Genomic DNA, 17,218 nt, shown 5'->3' on the forward strand with positions numbered 1-17,218 from the left:
CGGATGTGGCAGTCAGGACTCCTTTGTGAATTCAGTTTCTAGCTCTGATTTAGGACATTAGCCACAGCCCACTGAAGTCAAACAGAGTCCTTCCATTGATTGCAATGGGCCTTGGATCAGGCCTTTGCTGTGAAACCTTGGGCAAATCAATTAAACTCCCTGGGCCTCAGCTTCTTAATGTGCAGAGTACAGTGATAATTATCTGCTTCATGGGGGTTGTTTAAGCTTAATGTGTAAGAGGCATTTCAAGCAGCTCAGGGGAAGGTGCAATGTGTGTGCAAAGTGTCAGTCAGAGGGCAATTATTTCTAGGAATTCAAAGACACATACAATCAAGGCTGCTACTCGTTCTCAACGTTAGGCATGTGCTTCAGTACCTGTGGTGCACAGAACAACTGCTCATCTCCGGCCGCCTGCTCCCACTTCTCAATCCCATGGCTAGCCATAGGACATACAGTGCCGGCCTTTGCAAAGAGAAACACTGGCGGGAGCCCAAGCCCCAGTTTCCAGAGGTGTCTTCCAGAGACTCCAATGAAGGCAGCTGTGGTTCTTCTCCTTCAGGTGAGCAGAATTGTTGTAAAATAGTGTTTGATTGATTAGTATGTGGCAGGGTAGTCCACACTTTTAAAGTGACAGCACTATATTAGCAAAGACTGCAGATCATATCTGGAGATTTCAAAAGGTTTACTTTGAAGTTTCTTACTGTCATTACTGGTAACCTTAGGCTGACAGCAAGCCAGCTGTGCAACAGCTGGAGACACACATGGAACGACAGTAGCACAGAAGTTGTTAAAATTTGTGGACAGCATACATACCCCGGCTTGACAAGGGTATATTTACTTTAACTATAGATCCTTTCTGTGTTTGGAAAGCAGGTGCGCAGACCTTTGGGTGGATTGACTCCTTGCCTCAGAAACAAATGTCTGTAGCCTGAAAAGGAAACAAGTTTACAATCGTCTGACTCAAATGTCAGTTTGTACTTCTGGGTGTTGGGAGAAGAGGGAATCCCTGTGAACCCTCTGCCTGACATTCTCCATTAAACACTTGCACACAGTTAGTTATGCACGGCTCAGCCAAGTTTGTGGTGACTGGCTCAGCCCAGTGGGGAGCCAGCCAAGGAACATGACCTGCCGGGTTTTGCAATGTAGATGGCCTCAGATGTTCAATGTGGTGATGAACAATAGCCAGATAGTGTTTGTGGAGGCGAACACAATAAGGGAAGAGTGGTATAGATGTAGTTTGAAAAATAAACCACAATATTTATATATGTAGTTTGCCTAAAAATCAGACAACACAGTCTATAGGCAATAGCCCAGATTCAGTTATCAGTGACACAGGTATTACCAAATAAATCTTAACTATTTTAAACAGAGCACAGAGAAACACAGGGTATTTCTTTTTAGAATGTTAAGACAAATACCCTGGTTTTATATTTTATATATACACATATATACATATATACACATATACACACACACACTTTATTCTCTGTGGGATACAATATGCACCACCATTTCAAACATAAGGATGCAGAGTCAAAGCCTCCTCTAATTACAGTCAAACAGTATATGTAATTAGTAACTAAAGTGAATGCATTCGTCTACCCATGCAAATCAAACTGACAACAATGATACAGAAGGTATTCTCACCATTCTCTCCCTCTCTGGGACCATCCAGTCCTGTCATTTGAATTATATATGAGCCTTGTGATTTAAAACACATTTTAAGCTCATTTACCGGTAGTTACTAAAAAGGAGAGATGGATCTGACCCAGAATCACAGATATGAATATGGCAAGCTCTAGAAAAGTTCTGCAGCACAATCTGGACCTGAATGTTCCTAAAATGGATCCAAACACTTCTTGAGAAAGTTTTGGTCTGAGCCAACATTTCACAACTGGCCCTTTATCTCCATAATTGCCTCAACCAAAGTCCCAGGTGATTGGATTTGTATGCTGATCCAAACTTTGCAGCTCAAGGCCAATTTCAGCCAAAAATTGCTAGAAAGGGAGTGGGGAAATGGGCAGCGTAGATAAAAAGCAGGAGGCATAATAAAATATTTGCAATATTTACATTGAATTTATTGAGGCATTTCAATAGGTCTTGGTGGAGTTTAAAACAGTGAGGATGAAAGAAATAATTTCCAACAGCAAAGCGGAAGGAAATGAAAGGGAATGTGAGGGTAACAAGCAACAGAATAATAAAATCTGACAGATACCTGCATGCTGCGGAGACTAAACTGATTCTGAGAGCTGATCATAACTGAACAGTAATTACACAGGACCTACTTCTGTTGAAGCCAGTGGGAGTTTTGCCACTTACTTTAATGGGAGGAGGATTGGGCCATGGAGGTCAGAGCTGATAGCCCAAGTGCCAGATATTTTGAAACTAATGGCCCCTTAGAATGATTTCCAGTTGGTGTAAATCAGCTTGACTCCACTGGCTTCAAAGGAGCTTTGCCAGCTTACATTAGCTGTGGATCCAACCTTCTGTTTACTTACTGAATAGGATCATCATTAGTCATAACCATCATGGGAAACAGCACTTGAATCAAAGGAACTCATCCCAGAATGCTGCTGTCTCCCGTCATCTAGAGAAGCAGTGTGTCCTTGTCATGATGTAATGTTACACTTGTAACATACTATAGTAATAGGATTTCCTTGTACTAATACCACCTAGGTTTTATATAATGCTTTTATCATAGAATCATAGAAGATTAGGGTTGGAAGGGACCTCAGAGGTCATCTAGTCCAACCCCCTGCTCAAACCACTGATCTATCCCTCCCCCCCATAACACAGATATTTTACCCAAACAGGAGACACAAACTTTGGGGCAATTGTACAAATTTGCCAGGTGCAAATATCAATTTCATCACTCAATGATTTCATGTCATACTTTGAACTTTGGGGTACAGATGTGGATACCCGCATTAAAGACCCCCTAAGCTTATTTTTACCACCTTAAGTTAAAAACTTTAAGGCACAAATTTTATTTTGCCTGGAACAGTATGCTGCCACCACCAAGTGATTTAGACAAAGAATTAGGGAAAGGATTACTTGAAGTTTTATTTCCCCAAAATATTTCCACAAGCCCTGCACCCCCTTTTTGGGGGAAGGCTTGAGAATAATATCCTCACCAATTGGTACAGGTGAACACAGACCCAAACCCTTGGATTTTAAGAACAATGAAAAATTAATTGGGTTTTTAAAAGAATTTTAATTAAAAAAAGATAAAAAGAATTACTATCCTAATTTTACAAAGGTAAGTACTTTACAGAATAACAAAAGATTTAAAAACACAGAGGATTTTTTTTTTTAGGTAAAATTTTAAAGTTACAAAAACAGGGATAAACTTTTTTTTTTAAGCACAGGGAAAATTTACAAGCTAACACTCTTTTTTGCTATTACTTACTCTTTTTGCAATATTAGATGTTTAGGTTAGAGATGCATTTTTTTTCTCCTGGTTTCTTGTTGACTTTGGAAGACAGACAAAAAAACCTTTCCCCACAGACTTGAAAGTATTATTTCCCCTTATTGGGCCTTTTGGTTAGGTGCCACACAGGTTATCTGAGCTTTTTAACCCTTTACTGGGTAAAGAGGGATTTTATGCTACCCTCAGCTGTATGTTTATGACACGCCCCCAAATTGTAGACCAGGGGTAGGCAACTTATGGCACGCGTGCCGAAGGCGGCACGCAAGCTGATTTTCAGCGGCACTCACACTGCCTGGGTCCTGACCACTGGTCTGGGGGGCTCTGCATTTTAATTTAATTTTAAATGAAGCTTCTTAAACATTTTAAAAACTTTATTTACTTTACATACAACAATAGTTTAGTTATATATTATAGACTTATAGAAAGAGACCTTCTAAAAATGTTAAAATATATTACTGGCACGCGAAACCTTAAAACCTTCTGAAAGGTTGCTGACCCTTGTTGTAGACAGTGCTGGACAGCCTGCTTTACACTGGCTGTGATTTTTTTTTTTTTGGAGCTTTAGGAGAATGCACAATTAATAAGACATGTGCACCTTTAGATACACTGTTGATTATGTAAAAACTAACTATTTTTTTACATTTTAAGGATGATTTTAACCAGTTGATGTGGGAAACTTTATGGGAGAGTGCATTAGCTACATTTTTAGAAGCTTTTGAAATGTGTTTCATTTTAAAATTAAAATTTTGGAGAGCTAAACTTTACCAAAGACATTTTTCGTTATTGTTTTTGATGGTATGAAGCCACTTTAGCGCAGCATGGTTGGTTTGCAGGTGGAAACACTGTTTTTAAACATATGGGCTTAGCTTTTTTAGCATATATACAATAGCATAATTTTTTTTTTTCCTGATTGACCAGTGGCTTTTTTTTTTTAAGGGAGTTTTTTGCTGAGAAACACAACAGGATGGAAATTTTGATTTTTTTTTTTTTACATTAAAACTGCTTTTACACCATGCTTGGATGCATTTGTGGTTACTAGGAAAGGTTTGTTAAAATTTGGGGCCCTTAGCACAGGGTTAGACATGGGTGTTGCTTTAAGCTGCTTAAAGGCCTTTTGACGCTTTTAGTTTATTGAACTGCATTTGGTTGAGTTTATTTGATTAGATTTGTTAATGGGGCAGAAATTTGGCTGTCGTGTGGTACAAATCACCTGTAATATCTGGCCAAGCCTAAGAAGGAGCTGACCTATTTCTTTGACTTTGGGACAGGCCACTTTTGGATCGCAGTTACTTTGGCCTGTAGGGGGTTGATAGTTTTTTGACTCAGCTGGCGTTTAAGGTAAGTTATTTGGTTTAGGCCTATTTGACACTTTTTAGCCTTAACAGTTAGTTCTGCCTCTCTTATGCGCTTGAAGACTTTTTGCAGATGCTTTAGGTGTTTTGCCCATGAATTAGAAAAAATGGCCACATTATTAAGGTAGGTGACTGCAGATTTTTTTTTAATTTCGCTAGGAGACCATCTACAAGTCTTTGGAAGGCGGGTGCGTTTTGCAGCACAAAAGGGAGCACATGAAATTTATACGGCCCCGCATGGGTGACGAATGCTGACCTTTCCTTGGCGGGTTCATCTAGCGCTACTTGCCAGTACCCCTTGGTTAAGTCTATTCTAGAGATGAACTGGGCATGTCGGCACTGGATAGCTGTGTGGGCGAGTTACAGCATTTAGCTCACGGTATTCCACGCAAAAGCCTATTTTTCCATTTGATTTGGGAACTAGAACCACTGGAGATGCCCGTGCCCATTTGTAGCATGTTTTAGATATTTTGTCTCATAGCAGTTTTGGCTTGAGGAGACACCCGGTAGGGTGGGGTTCTAATTGGGTGAGCATTATCTGTGTCAATGGAGTGGTATGCCCGTTCAGTCTGTCCTGGGGTGGCTGAGAACATTGGCGCAAAGCTATTGCACAGCTCCTTGGTCTGCTGTCACTGCAGACATTCAAGGATTATTGAGAGGTTTACCTTTTTTACACCACCATTACTTTTTTTTTTTTTTTGGAGTAGTAGACACCTTTAGACCACTTAGCATTATTTTCTTCCTGAGCTGTAAACTGGAAAACCTTTAATTCTTTGCAATAAAAGGGCTTTAGAGAATTAACATGGTATACCTTAGGCTTTAGGTTTCAGGTGGGGGATGCCATGAGACAGTTAACAGGTCCCAGGTGCTTTTGGACCGTGAATGGCCCTTTCCACAATGTTTTTATTTTATGGGCCTGGAGCACCTTTAAGACAATGACTTGGTTTCCTACTTTGAAGGAATGCTCCCTGGCATGTTTATTATACCAGGCCTTTTTCTTTTTTGAGCATTTTTTAAGGTTTTTTTAGCAAGGGCTAAAGAGTTTCGGAGGGTGTTTTGTAGGTTGCTTACAAAGTTTTGAATGTTAGTTTTGGAGAAGACGTAAACCTCTCCCATTACTGCTTTACCAACTGTAATGGCCTCTTAACCTTGCAGCCGTACACAAGTTTAAATGGTGAAAACCCTAAACTGGGATGTGCTACAGCCTGGTAGGAAAGAGCAACTGTTGCAACACTAGGTCCCAATTATGGGAGTGCTCATTTACGAATTTATGTATCATGGCCCCCAAAGTTCCATTAAACTTTTCCACCAGGCCATTTGTTGGATGGTGGTAAGGGGTGGCAACCAAGTGGTTCACCGCATGAGCTTCCCATAGGTTTTTTATGGTCCCTGCCAGGAAATTAGTTCCCAAATCTGTAAGGATATCAGAGGGCCAACCTACCATGGCAAAAATGTTTGTTAATGCCTGGCACACACTTTTAGCCCCGGTGTTGCTTAAAGCTACTGCTTCTGGCCATTGGGTGGCAAAATTAATGAAAGTCAGTATGTACTGGGTTTTTTGGGGTGTCTTTTTTGGAAAACGACCCAAAATATTTACTGCTACTTGCTGAAATGGAACCTTAATTATGGAGAGTGACTGAAGAGGTGCTTTGACCTGGTCTTGAGGTTTTTAACTTTTTGGCACACCTCAAGACCGGACACAAGTAGAAATGTTCTTGCCCATTTCCTCCCAGTGGAAGGACTTTCCCAAACGGTTTTTGGTCCTGTTTACCCCAGCATGGCAACTAGGATGATCGTGGGCTGAGCTCAAGAGCTTTACCCAGTACTTAGTTGGAACTACCAACTGTCTGAGGATGCCAGTCCTCCTTGTGCCCACCAGAAAGAAAGAGGGTTTTTTATTTATTTATTTATTTACACACAGCAAACCAGGATCAGTTAGAAGAACTGAGAGGCAGTGGGTTGCTTTGTACCACCGCCCAAGCTTCCTGGACTCTGTTATTTGTTTCTTGCTTAGCCTGGAACTGTTTTCTTGATGCTGGAGACATCAGTTCCTTATTGAATTGTGGAGTTGGGCTTGGTTCCTTTGGACGTGATGTAGATAATGGGGCTGTTTTTGTTGACTGTGAACTGCTTTTTGCTGGCGCGCTATGTTGTATTTTAGGCTTCTGCTGAGTGTTTTGCTTAGGTTTATTTTCTGCTGCCAGTGCAGGCTTGTTGGTGCCTTCTGGCGTTGGAGTTGTAGATGGGGTTGCAAGTGCTGGATTCAGTGCTGGCAATGGTTTTGGTGCTCGTTGCTCTGCCAGTTCCGGCTCCTGGACTGGCTTGGTCTGGGTCTCTGTGGCTGGATCCACTACTGTTGTTGCAGACGTTGGCATGGGGTTCGGGTCTATCATCTCAGTCTGGGTTTTTGGTAACACAGACTGGGCCCTTGTAGAAGGTGCAGGAATGGAGCTAGGTGTAAAGAGTTGCTTAGCCTGGCTGCGATGACCGTTCCCACCCTCTTGGCTAGCTTTACATGGTTGGCTAAGTCTTCCCCCAGCAGCATGGGAATGGGATAATGATTATAGACTGCAAAAGTTCACATTTCTGATCAGCTCTTGTACTGGACAGGCAACTTGGCTGTAGGCAAGGCAAAAAATGTTGACTTGAAGGGTTTAATCATCACTTGGATTTTTGGGTTGATGAATTTGGGGTCCACTAAGGATTGGTATGGATAGCTGACACCTGTGCTTCAATGTTCCTCCATGCTGTAACCTTTTTCCCACCCACACTCACAGTTTTCCTTTGCTTTGAGGGTATTTGGGAGGCATTTGGGCCTGAGGACCTTTGGTGTGACCTCGGTGTAATAACCTGTAATTTGTTGGGGTTCTTGGGGCAGTTGGCCTTTACATGCTCGTTACATTTAAAACATCACCCAGCTGACTGGTCACTGGGGTGAGGTGGGTTGCTGGAGAATGGTGTGGTGGGACAATAAGGTGTCTGGAGGTTTTGGGGGGATGTAGTTGGGGCCTTGGGTTGACCCCGGTGATATGGTGTGGTCTTGGGATGTCCCTTTTGGAATCTGCCCAAACTGCGACCAGGGTTGTTCCCCTCTACCACCTCCACCGGTTTGGTTTTGATTTTCCCCGCCTCTTTGGTGGTCTGGGACTGCTCATATTGATTAGCATAAGCAGCAAGACTTTCTGCTGAGTCCATTTTCTTATCCCATAACCACTGTTTTATATTATTATGGGTCATAGTTAGGAACTGCTTCTGTACAACCAAATTACACATTCCTTCAAAGCTAATTACATCCCTTCCTTTGACCCATTTATTTAACAGATCCTTCATCTGGTTTACATAAGCCACATTACTTAGTCCAGCCCCTCTTTAAAGGGCTCTAAATTTTACTCTGTAAGTTTCAGGGGTCATTTGAAATTGTTGTAAAACCAAATCCTTAAATTTACCACAGTCAGAAGCGTTATCAATAGGCATTGTGACAAAGTTCCTCCTCTACCTTGGTGGGTCCTGTGCTTATTGGCAGGTCAGCTCACCTCAGTGATCTTCCCCACAGTCTGGATCAGCTCCTCCTGTGTCTGATCAGGAGTTGGGAGGTTTGGGGGGAACCCAGGCCCGCCCCCTACTCAAGTTCCAGCCCAGGGCCCTGTGGATTGCAGCTTTCTATAGTGCCTCTTGTAACAGCTGCATGACAGCTACAACTCCCTGGGCTACTTCCCCATGGCCTCCTGCAAACACCTTCTTTATCCTCACCACAGGACCTTCCTCCTGGTGTCTGATAACACTTGTACTCCTTAGTCCTCCAGCAGCACACCCTCTCACTCTCAGCTCCTTGTGCCTCTTGCTCCTCACATGCACTTCCTTTCCTCTCCACCTGACTGGAGTGAGCTCCTTTTTAAACCCAGGTGCCCTGATTAGCCTGCCTTGATTGGCTGCAGGTGTTCTAATCAGCCTGTCTGCCTTAATTGGTTCTACCAAGTTCCTGATTACTCTAGTGCAGCCCCTGCTCTGGTCACTCAGGGAACAGAAAACTACTCACCCAGTGACCAGTATATTTGCCCTCTACCAGACTCCTGTACCCCACTGGCCTGGGTCTGTCACAGCATCTTATTGAATATGTCCAGAGCCCTTTCAGTCAATTTTGCTAACAATGTGGTCATTTTGTGATTGTCAGGAATTGCATGGAGAGTGCAGTCTTTTAAAGGTGATGAAATATTCAGCAATATCGCTGGATTCATTATACTGCGGACATAGTCATTCCCATTTGTGGATTTTGGGGAAGTGGAGCCAGAGGGTGGAGGGTTTTGGTGTTTTGACTTCATTACAGCCAGTTCATGCTTCTGGGTCTCCCTCTGGGCCTCCACAGCTCTCATAGGTAGTTTCCTCTGCCTCCACCCTGGCTTTTTCTGCCTCCATAGCTCTTTTGTGGGCAGCTTCTTTCCTGGCCATCTGTTTATCATGTTCTTTTATTCTTTCCTCAGCTTCAAATCTAGCTAATTCCAGTTTTTTCTGGACGCCACTTTCTGTCATCCTAGCCTCTCTGTGTTTAACCTAGCTTAACCTGAGAGCTAGAAAGAAAAGAAAAAAAACACTTATAATTCACTTGGAGGAAGTTAACTACCCTGCCCTCAGGCAGAAAAAAAAACTCCAGCTGCTCACAGCTTCAAAAAACCTCTCTGCTTGTTAAGTAGTCAAAAAGGGGGTGGGGGGAATTGTCCTTTTAAAATCCTATTGGGCTTTTGGTTCAAAATGATACCACCGCGCTGCCACCATGTCAAGGTGCCTTCCCCACTCTGAACTCTGGGATACAGATGTGGGGACCCACATGAAAGACCCCCAAGCTTAGTTTTACCAGCTTAAGTTAAAAATTTTCTCAAGGCACAAATTCCACCTTGAACAGTATGCTGCCACCACCAAGTGATTTAGACAAAGAATCAGTGAAAGGACCACTTGGAGTCCTATTCCTCCAAACTATTTCCCTAAGCCCTGCACCCCCTTTCCTGGGGAAGGCTTGAGAATAATATCCTCACCAATTGGTACAGGTGAACACCAACCCCTTGGATCTTAAGAACAATGAAAAATCAGTTGGGTTCTTAAAAGAAGAATTGTAATTAAAGAAAAGGTAAAAGAATCACCTCTGTAAAATCAGGATGGTAAGCACTTTACAGAATAACAAAAGATTCAAAAGCACAGAGGATTTCCCCTCTAGGGGAAATTTTAAAGTTACAAAAACAGGGATAAACCTCCCTCTTAGCACAGGGAAAATTTACAATCTAAAATAAAAGATAACCTAATGCATTTTTTTGCTATTACTTACTATTTTTGCAATATTAGATGCTTAGCTTAGATATGGCTTAGGGAGATGTATTTTCCCTGCCCTGGTTCCTTGTTGACTCCGGAAGACACAGACAAAAAACCTTCCCCTACAGATTTGAAAGTGTCCTCTCCCCTTATTGGTCCTTTTGGTTAGATGCCACACAGGTTATCTGAGCTTCTTAACCCTTTACAGGTAAAAGAGGAATTAATCCTTTAAAGGGTAAAGAGGGATTTTATGCTACCCTTTGCTGTATGTTTATGACACATATCAAGTTGTACCTGTGCTCTCAGGCTATGTCTACACTCGGAGCTAGGGGTGTAATTCCTCTGCTCATGTACACACATTCGTGCTAGCTCTCATTGAGCAAGCATGAGTATACACAGCTGTGATGCCACAGTAGCACTGGTAGTGGCAGTGAAGGCACAGCTGAGCTAATGTAATTAATGCTTTTTTTGCCTCTGTTTTCACTAACAAGGTCAGGTCCCAGACTGCTGCACTGGGCAGCACAGCATGGGGAGGAGGTGACCAGCCCTCTGTGGAGAAAAAAATGGTTCAGGACAATTTAGAAAAACTGGACGAGCACAAGTCCATGGGGCTGGATGCGTTGCATCCGAGGGTGCTAAAGGAGTTGGCAGATGTGATTGCAGAGCCATTGGCCATTATCTTTGAAAACTCATGGTGATCAGGGGAGGTCCCAGATGACTGGAAAAAGGCTACTGTAGTGCCCATCTTTAAAAAAAGGAAAGGAGGAGGATCTGGGAAACTACAGGCCAGTCAGCCTCACTTCAGTCTGGAAAAATCATGGAGCAGGTCCTCAAGGAATCAATTCTGAAGCACTTAGAGGAGAGGAAAGTGATCAGGAACAGTCAGCATGGATTCACCAAGAGCAAGTCATGCCTGACTAACCTAATTGCCTTCTATGAGGAGATAACTGGGTCTGTGGATGAGGGGAAAGCAGTGGATGTGTTATTCCTTGACTTTAGCAAAGCTTTTGATACGGTCTCCCGCAGAATTCTTGCCAGCAAGTTAAAGTAGTATGGGCTGGATGAATGGACTATAACATGGATAGAAAGCTGGCTAGATTGTCAGGCTCAATGGGTAGTGATCAACAGCTTGATGTCTAGTTGGCAGCTGGTCTCAAGTGGAGTGCCCCAGGGGTAGGTCCTGGGTCCAGTTTTGTTCAATATCTTCATTAATGACTTGGAGGATGGTGTGGACTGCACCTTCAGCAAGTTTGCAGATGACACTAAGCTGGGAGGAGTGGTAGATACGCTGGAGGGTAGGGATAGCATACAGGGGGACCTTGACAAAATTAGAGGATTGGGCCAAAAGAAATCTGATGAGGATCAACAAGGACAAGTGCAGAGTCCTGCATTTAGGATGGAAGAATCCCATGCACTGCTACAGACTAGGGACTGAATGGCCAGGCAGTTCTGCAGAAAAGGACCTAGGGGTTACAGTGGATAAGAAGCTGGATATGAGTCAACAGTGTGCCTTTGTTGCCAAGAAGGCTAACAGCATTTTGGGCTGTATAAGTAAGGGCATTGCCAGCGGATCGAGGGATGTGATCATTAAACATTAAGCTTTAAACTAGGTTCGACGGGGACAGGTGAGCAAAGCCCACAGGTAAGTGGGGAACAAGACCTGGGAGATGGGTTGGAAACAGGAGGGAGCACGGGCTATAATGGCAGAGAGGAAGGAGGGTCAGGGCGAAGCTGGGAGGCAAGATCAAACCAGTATCTTAGATGCCTTTATACAAATGCAAGAAGTATGGGTAATAAGCAGGAAGAACTGGAAGTGCTAATAAATAAATACAACTATGACATTATTGGCATTACTGAAACTTGGTGGGATAATACACACGACTGGAATGTTGGTGTGGATGGGTATAGTTTGCTCAGGAAGGATAGACAGGGGAAAAAGGGAGGAGGTGTTGCCTTATATATTAAAAATGTACACACTTGGACTGAGGTGGAGATGGACATAGGAGACGGAAGGGTGGAGAGTCTCTGGGTTAGGCTAAAAGGGGTAAAAAACACAGGTGATGTCGTGCTGGGAGTCTACTACAGGCCACCTAATCAGGCGGAAGAGGTGGATGAGGCTTTTTTCAAACAACTAACAAAATCATCCAAAGCCCAAGATTTGGTGGTGATGGGGGACTTCAACTATCCAGATATATGTTGGGAAAATAACACCGCGGGGCACAGACTATCCAATAAGTTCCTGGACTGTATTGCAGACAACTTTTTATTTCAGAAAATTGAAAAAGCTACTAGGGGGGAAGCTGTTCTAGACTTGATTTTAACCAACAGGGAGGAACTTGTTGAGAATTTAAAAGTAGAAGGAAGCTTGGGTGAAAGTGATCATGAAATCATAGAATTTGCGATTCTAAGGAAGGGTAGAAAGGAGTACAGCAGAATAGAGACAATGGATTTCAGGAAGGCGGATTTTGGTAAGCTCAGAGAGCTGATAGGCAAGGTCCCATGGGAATTAAGACTGAGGGGAAAAACAACTGAGGAAAGTTGGCAGTTTTTCAAAGGGACGCTATTAAGGGCCCAGAAGCAAGTTATTCCGATGGTTAGGAAAGATAGAAAATGTGGCAAAAGACCACCTTGGCTTACCCTTGAGATCTTGCGTGACCTACAAAATAAAAAGGCGGCATATAAAAAATGGAAACTAGGTCAGATCACGAAGGATGAATATAGGCAAATAACACAGGAATGCAGAGGCAAGATTAGAAAAGCAAAGGCACAAAATGAACTCAAACTAGCTATGGGAATAAAGGGAAACAAGAAGACTTTTTATCAATACATTAGAAGCAAGAGGAAGACTAAGGACAGGGTAGGCCCACTGCTCAATGAGGAGGGGGTAACAGTAACGGGAGACTTGGAAATGGCAGAGATGCTTAATGACTTCTTTGTTTCGGTCTTCACTGAGAAGTCTGAAGGAATGTCTAGTATAGTGAATGCTTACGGGAAGAGGGTAGGTTTAGAAGAGAAAATAAGGAAAGAGCAAGTAAAAAAGCACTTAGAAAAGTTAGATGCCTGCAAGTCACCAGGGCCTGATGAAATGCATCCTAGAATACTCAAGGAGTTAATAGAGGAGGTATCTGAGCCTCTAGCTATTATCTTTGGGAAATCATGGGAGACGGGGGAGATTCCAGAAGACTGGAAGGGGGCAAATATAGTGCCCATCTATAAAAAGGGAAATAAAAACAACCCAGGAAACTACAGACCAGTTAGTTTAACTTCTGTGCCAGGGAAGATAATGGAGCAGGTAATCAAAGAAATCATCTGCAAACACTTGGAAGGTGGTAAGGTGATAGGGAATAGCCAGCATGGATTTGTAAAGAACAAATCGTGTCAAACTAATCTGATAATGTTCTTTGATAGGATAACGAGCCTTGTGGATAAGGGAGAAGCGGTGGATGTGATATACCTAGACTTTAGTAAGGCATTTGATACAGTTTCGCATGATATTCTTATAGATAAGCTAGGAAAGTACAATTTAGATGGGGCTACTATAAGGTGGGTGCATAACTGGCTGGATAACCGTACTCAGAGAGTAGTTGTTAATGGCTCCCAATCCTGCTGGAAAGGTATAACAAGTGGGGTTCCGCAGGGGTCTGTTTTGGGACCGGTTCTGTTCAATATCTTCATCAACGATTTAGATGTTGGCATAGAAAGTACGCTTATTAAGTTTGCGGACGATACCAAACTGGGAGGGATTGCAACTGCTCTGGAGGACAGGGTCAAAATTCAAAATGATCTGGACAAGTTGGAGAAATGGTCTGAGGTAAACAGGATGAAGTTCAATAAAGATAAATGCAAAGTGCTCCACTTAGGAAGGAACAATCAGTTTCACACATACAGAATGGGAAGAGACTGTCTAGGAAGGAGTATGGCAGAAAGAGATCTAGGGGTCATAGTGGACCACAAGCTTAATATGAGTGAACAGTGTGATACTGTTGCAAAAAAAGCAAACGTGATTCTGGGATGCATTAACAGGTGTGTTGTAAACAAGACACGAGAAGTCATTCTTCCGCTTTACTCTGCGCTGGTTAGGCCTCAACTGGAGTATTGTGTCCAGTTCTGGGCACCGCATTTCAAGAAAGATGTGGAGAAATTGGAGAGGGTTCCAGAGAAGAGCAACAAGAATGATTAAAGGTCTTGAGAACATGACCTATGAAGGAAGGCTGAAGGAATTGGGTTTATTTAGTTTGGAAAAGAGAAGACTGAGAGGGGACCTGATATCAGTTTTCAGGTATCTAAAAGGGTGTCATCAGGAGGAGGGAGAAAACTTGTTCACCTTAGCCTCCAATGATAGAACAAGAAGCAATGGGCTTAAACTGCAGCAAGGGAGATTTAGGTTGGACATTAGGAAAAAGTTCCTAACTGTCAGGGTAGTTAAACACTGGAATAGATTGCCTAGGGAAGTTGTGGAATCTCCATCTCTGGAGATATTTAAGAGTAGGTTAGATAAATGTCTATTAGGGATGGTCTAGACAGTATTTGGTCCTGCCATGAGGGCAGGGGACTGGACTCGATGACCTCTCGAGGTCCCTTCCAGTCCTAGAGTCTATGAGTCTATGAGTCTATTCCCCTCTATTCAACATTAGTGAGGTCTTATCTGGAGTACTATGTCCAATTTTGGGCCCCTCACTACAAGGAGGATGTGGAAAAATTGGAAAGATCCAGCAGAGGACAACAAAAATGATTAGGGGGCTGGAGCACATGACTTATGAGGAGAGGCTGAGGGAACTGGGATTGTTTAGTCTGTAGAAAGAAGAATGAGGGGGGATTTGGTAGCTGCTTTCAACTACCTGAAAAGGGGGTTCCAAAGAGGATGGAGCTCGGCTATTCTCAGTGGTGGCAGATGACAGAACAAGGAGTAATGGTCTCAAGTTACAGTGGGGAGGTTTAAGTAGGATATTAGGAAAAACTTTTTCACCAGGAGAGTGGTGAAGCACTGGAATGGGTTACCTAGGGAGGTGGTGGAATCTCCATCCTTAGAGGTTTATAAGGTCAGGCTTGACAAAGCCCTGGCTGGGATGATGTAATTAGGGATTGGTCCTGCTTTGAGCAGGAGGTTGGACTATTCTATTCTAATCAGTGTGAATAAGGGTTGCTGAGTTTGGCCAAGAACGTCTATATATTGTGGGACTTTTTCTTTTACATAATACAGCATCCTGTTTCTCCTGACACAGATTGTAAGACAGAGAGGTCCATCGTATCTTCAGGTCTGACCTCCGGTGTAACACAGGAAATACCTTTTAGGCATGATGAAATTCTATCTTCCAGTCAGGCATCCAGTCTTGATTTGAACCCTTTAGGAGAGGGTGATCCACCATATCCCTGGATAGTTTCTTCAAATCACCCACTGTTAAAAAATGGTGTCCTAAATGCAACACATGGCTTTCTCCCAGGGCTTCCCCACTGTGCCGCCCCTTCGTTTTTCTTTCTAATATTTTCATCAACAGCAGCTCAGTCCTATGCAGAACAAAATATTTGAGCTTAAAATCTTAAATCTGTTCCTCCTCCCTGGACTCTGGCACATATTTTCCAGCACTTGAATGTTATAAATAGGGGAAGATAGAGAGGAAAAATAGGAACATGTGAATTTTTAGTCCATTTAAATTAATCGGACTAAGAAAGCTTTCAGGTAGAGCAAAGTGGAAGAATGAGCGTTATTTTGCTTTAAAAACAGGGACTTGTTTCTCCTAAACAAGAACAGTTGGTATGTAAGGCAGTCAGCTATTTAAATATCATCTTGGAATTGGCCAAGGAGCTGCTGAATGCTAATGTCTTTTGTCAGGAGCCCTCTAAAATAGCTCTAGTTACCACTGGAACTTCCCAAATGATGGGCTTCATCCGTGGCACATATTGTCTATATGAAGACACAGAGAAGTGGGCCTGATGTCTAAATAATATTGCCGCTTAAAGGCTCACAATTGGCATATGCAAACAGGTTCTGACAAGGCAATGATCAACATGCTCACTTGGCCAATTTCTCTCAGCCATACCAGAGCTATTCCATTGAAATCCATGAGGGCTGCATTGTTTTAATCCTTATGGAAAAAATCCTGTGGAATTTAATAGGGACGAGACTAATAGGGCTCAGATTGAATAAAAATCACTCTGAGGGTCTCTAGACTGTCATAGAAAATTATCTCCTTTCTATGATCCTAATCCTTCATCCAGACCTACTAGTGCACTCGTCTGCACCTGAATGGAATGCCACTGAAGTCAATGGGATTTTGCGTGAATGCTCAGCTGATCCAATGCCACATTGGGCTAAGAAAACTGGGGGATTTTTGTTCATTTTTAAACCATCAGATAGCTCAATAGAAGGGATATCGTTCAAGGATTGTTCAAAAAAACGATAGAAAGGGTTGTCGTTTCCCATTAAATTCTAGAACTCTATTCCATGCTTATTTCCCCCCTCCTACAGTTCCTCACGTCTTCTCGTCAATTGCTGGAAATGGGCCATTTTCATTACCACTACAGACAGTTCTTTTCCTCTCCTGCTGATAATAGCTCACCTTAATTGATTGCTCTCCTTATAGTGTGTATGGTAACACCCATTGTTTCATGTTCTGTGTGTATATATATCTTCCTACTGTATTTTCCACTGTATGCATCCGATGAAGTGAGCTGTAGACCACGAAAGCTTATGCTCAAATAAACGTGTTAGTCTCTAAGGTGCCACAAGTACTCCTGTTCTTTTTGCAGATACAGACTAACACGGCTGCTACTCTGAAACCTATTTCAGAAGGGCAACTTAGAGCAGAATCTGGTCCATTGTCTCTCCAGGGGAAATTGATATGGGAAAAATAGATGATAGTGAAATGCATGTTTGCTGCTAAATGAGGTGGGCACTAACACTGAGCCATCCATTTTTATGCCAAACTCCTCATTGAAATCAATGGTGAACAGAGCTTTAAAATCAACCAGCATATCTGTCTGGTGGTTGAGACTTGCTGCTTTGCCTGTTGCATAGCAATGCAACAAACACATCCTAAGCGTGCGAAGTTGAATGTCATACTTCTATTCCCCATCATTTAAGAGCTTCTCTTGCTATAGGAACTTTGTCAGTTCCTGGTTCAGGGAAAAAACAAAAGAC

The sequence above is a fragment of the Gopherus evgoodei genome, chromosome 6 (genome assembly GCF_007399415.2).
Source record: "Gopherus evgoodei ecotype Sinaloan lineage chromosome 6, rGopEvg1_v1.p, whole genome shotgun sequence".
Lineage (NCBI taxonomy): Eukaryota > Metazoa > Chordata > Testudines > Testudinidae > Gopherus > Gopherus evgoodei.